Source organism: Spinacia oleracea, chromosome 6 (genome assembly GCF_020520425.1).
Source record: "Spinacia oleracea cultivar Varoflay chromosome 6, BTI_SOV_V1, whole genome shotgun sequence".
In the NCBI taxonomy this organism is placed as follows: Eukaryota; Viridiplantae; Streptophyta; class Magnoliopsida; order Caryophyllales; family Amaranthaceae; genus Spinacia; species Spinacia oleracea.
The window spans coordinates 129665512-129670375 of record NC_079492.1 but is presented as its reverse complement, the minus strand read 5'-3'; positions in this window follow the sequence as shown (position 1 = coordinate 129670375).

Sequence of the window (4864 nt, the reverse complement as noted above, 5' to 3'; positions counted from 1 at the left end):
ATAGCGGATATGTAAATATGTCATCCCCTCTACCCAGTTGATACACTATTTAACATGTTCTGATAGTTAATTAAGTAGTCATTAAGTATCAAAAATCTGATAGTAGAAAAAAAGAAAAAAAGGAAAATAAATAAATTAAGAGCGTACTACCCTGTTTCAAAAAGATCTTTACACTTACTATTTGCACAGACTACGGAGCAATGTTTGATCATTAATATATCCAATTCTATATGACAAAAAAATTTAAAATGTTGATATTCATAAAATACATTTCAAGACGAATCTAACAAGATATCTAATGATAATTTTTAATAGATATAATAATGATAATTTATAGTCAAAGTTTTGATTATTGTGCACATTTGTCAAAGTGTAAAAAATATAATGAAACGGAGGAAGTAGAATTTCACACATCGATGTTTGTGAACAATGAATGGATGTGTAGCTAGCTAGCTACTTTCTGGCTGGTAGATGTCATGGATCTTCGAGGCCTTTGAGGCTGAATATAAAATTGTGTACTAATATTGTGGCAAATAATACTTCTTGGGGAGAAAAATAAGGAAGATGAATCATTTACCAACTCAAAATGACAAAGAAAGGATAGATGTACTCGATATAGATTATTGTGATCGTAAGATAGGTATTTTCATGGTAATTGGTGGTTCGTTTCATAATTTGTCACGATATGTATAAATGTGAGAGGATGTACGATTGTATGGTATACCCGGATCGATGCACCTTAGACATCTGATTAGTACATAGCTTTCATGTGGCTGGTTTTGTACTTACGGTTGTTTGGTAACTCGTAATTAAATGGTGGGTATGGGAATAAATATATGTGTTATCTGGTAATTAAGAAAAATAACATTATAATATGATAATGTCATGGTAATGAATCTTTATGTCAAATTTAGTGTTTTTTTTCATGAATTTGCATTCCATCCATACCACTTCTGAAAAGGTAATGGATGGTAATTAATGAGATTTTTTGAAGAAAAATAGATGATTGAGAATGAACTAACATTACAACGAGAATGTTTAATTTTCTTTACTAATTTATATATATACAAATTTATTTTCATTGACACAATCTATAACTGATTATCAAACGATCGGTTAATATTTTTCCTTTACAAGTATAGCAAGCGCGTAGTTGTAGTCAATCAAGCTAAGTGCCTTTATATTGGGAGAGTTATATAATAAATTAAATTAGTGTAAAAAGTGGCATAAAATCTATAATTAGAAGGTGTCACGCGTAAAAGAAAAGGTTTGATGAAAAAATTAAAAATAAAAATGGGTTTTGGTTTGGGTTTGGTTGTAGCATTAGCTAGAAAGGGCTTTTTTAGCGTTGCCAACCTTCAATTAGCAGAAAGTTGATTCATAGGTATCTCGTGAATCAGATTGGCGGTGCCGCGATATTATTTATAATTTTACAATTTTATACATGAAATTTTGATGATGATTTTAATGATTATCAAGATTCTTAAAGTAATAAATTGTTTATAGTATTTACACAATAGCAAGTAGGATCAATTTTTTTTTTTTTTTTTTGGGTACGGAGTAGTATTTTTCTTCAACAAGTCATATAAAAGTTAATTACAATAACTTATTTGCAAAGTCATATAAAGGTCCCAAGTTGTGATAACTAAATGTTGTCGCAATCTTATGTGTCGGAGCTTAATTGGTACATATAAGCGCCACGTAGGATATGTGTCATCGTAATATTTTTACTATGAATGCAATATTTTTACTATGAATATATGTAAATAAGGTAATCGATATAAATAAGGAAACAAATTAGTATTTTAAGATTCTCCTATCTTTTTTTGAAACATGTATAATAGGTTGTATAAGTTAAATATTTTGATTTCCAATTTAAATCATGACACATAAGCATGTCATGTCATCTTTGTGACACGGCTTAAAGGTCGCATGTTGCGACCTTTATCATTTTCGAAGATTTAAAATTAAGAGTTCGCTCGATGTCATTGTCTATTTTTCAGTTTTGTGATTTTGAAACTCGTATACTTCTTAATTGAGATATAGAATTTATAAGCTCGTATTAGTTTAAGCTCATGTCAGATATAATCAAGACTTCGTTTTTTGCTCATTTGCTTATTTGTATTGTCTATTAGTTTTAAGCGGGGTATGTTATAATCATGCTAGTTTTAAAAAGTGACAATAAAAATATTGAAAACTACTTCGAGGTTTCTATATAAAAGTACTTGTTAGTTTTTCTAGAAATAGAAAACGAGAAACACAATAAATGACGAAAATGCCCTAATTTCATCCAAAAATAAAAATCATTCGAAATACTTAAAAATCGCTCTACAAATAAACAAATGTTCACGGCCTTATATAATATACTACGTATATATTATTATTGTTAGTCCGCCTCCTATGTATGTATTTTGTAAAAGAGTTTGTGTTTCACTTTTCCTCGTTGTGATTACATGTATCCTTTTTGTGCAAAGGAAAAAAAAAGATGTATAAAGCTAGTTAGCAAACTAAAGAAGTTAATTAGTTTAAGCTTAAAGGGAATGTACACATTGCAGCATGTAATAGGGGTTTAAACTTTATGAATTAGTAGTGCTTTTAAGGTGGATAGGTGCTACGTAGATTGATATATATATATATATATATATATATATATATATATATATATATATATATATATATATATATATATATATAGTTTTACTACTATTTTAGGTTGTATAATTTGAAAAGGTTGTATTAGTAAGCTGTGTTCATATCTTACTTTATGCTGTTTTTTTATTCACACCAACATTCGGAAAGATTTCTACGTTAATGGACTGATTCCAATCCATCAAAAAATAATATGCGATCTCAATATAAAACTTATATGGAGTAGTTGCTCACAATAACTTTTAAGCCGTGTACTCCAATGTTAATGTTGGGTTATGATGACGTCACGACTAGTTAGAAGTACAACACCTAAAACATTATAGATAATAAGTTACAAAGTACCATTGCTCACCTTGCGCTGCCCCAGAAAAGAAGTTGCTCTGGTCTTTAACATTGAGCAACCACTTGTACGAAGTAGAGCTGTCAAAAACTGACACGACCCGAAAACCCGATCTGAACCGACCGAACCCGTAACCGACCATGACCCGAAATTACGGTAAAATAGGTAATCCGAAACCCGACATGTACCCGACCCGAAAAAATCGATAACCGATTTTAACCCGACGTTGTAACACCCGAACCCGAACCCGACACCCGACCCGAAAATGACCGATAACCGAACTGACCCGACCGAACAATGACCCGAACCCGATTTGATACCCGACCCGATGTCAACCCGAAACCGATTGTAACTCGATGAAACCTGCTATTGACCCGACCTGTGAGAACCCGCTACTCGATTTACCCGAGTTATCAATGACACGACCAAATATTAACTTCATTGATATATCTATTTTAATTATTTATTGCTAAATATTGAAAATTTTAACTCTAAAATAAGTTAAACAAAATTTTTTAGAATATAAAATCCTTAAAATGTATAGGTTAATTATCAGACCCGAGTTTGACCCGTCCCTGAGAGTGACCCGATCTGAATTCTATTTGATCTGATTATTATCCGATCCAAACTAAGACCCGAACCCGAAAATAACTGTGTTGCAAACCAACTTAAACCCGACTCGATAAGACCCGAACCCGAAATTATCTGCTACAAACCGACTTAAACCCGACCCGATAAGACCCGAACCCGAAATCAAACCTGACCGAAATGTGACCCGACTCGAACCCGACCTGAACCCGGGATAAGAAAAAACCCGATATGACCCGACCTGAAATCGACCCGACCGAACCCGAACTCAACCCGAATGAAATATTGACCCGACACGACCCGACCTGATCATGACCCGAAACCCGAGATGACCCGACCCAAACCCGACCCGATGACCTGTTTTGACAGCTCTAGTACGAAGCATAAATGTGAATAACTTAATAAATTTAGAAGGAGTTATCATCTTTTAACTTACTTTTAATATAAATGAAAATAAGGGACGAGAAAACAAGCCTAACTAGACGATAAAAGAAACTCTCTACTCCCTCTGTCCATTAACACTCGCACCGTTTTGACTTTTTGCACTATTTACATAATTCACCTTGACCCTATTTTATTTGTATAATATGAAAACAAATGTTAGTATATAATATATTGTTGGTTTCATCTTAGTATAATATATTTCAAAATATTAATATATTTATAAGTTTTTATTATATGTAGTTAGAGATATTGGTGGTCAAAGTTGTACATTGTCAATTATATCCAGTCAAAACGGTGCTAGTATAAGGAACGGAGGGAGTATCAAGAAATGTTATTCTACAAAAGCCTTATCTACAAGGTGGATCATAATTAAATCCAACATGCCCATAAGCTCACTTAACGATCAAGCTTTTAATGACGAGGTCACCTTTGCCTCTTACAATCCACAAACAGATTAGCTGCTTTTTTTTTCTACTTATATTGTTAGCTTGTTTGTTCCTTATATAATTTTCATAAAATATATCATAACTTTTATTGTATCTTTTCTTTTAAAAAAATAAAATTATAATCCATAAAATTATAAAAAGAAAAAGAAAAACTGAAATGTACGAGTATATGTTTTTACGAAAATGATAAAGGTCGCAACATGCGACCTTTAAGCCGTGTCGCAATGATGACATGGCATGCTTATGTGTCATCATTTAAATTGGAAATTAAAATATTTAACTAATATAATTTATTATACATGTTAAGAAAAAAGGTAGAAAAATCTTAATATTCTAATTTGTTTATTTTTTTATATCAACTACCTTATTTACAATTTTTCATAGTAAAAATATCTTA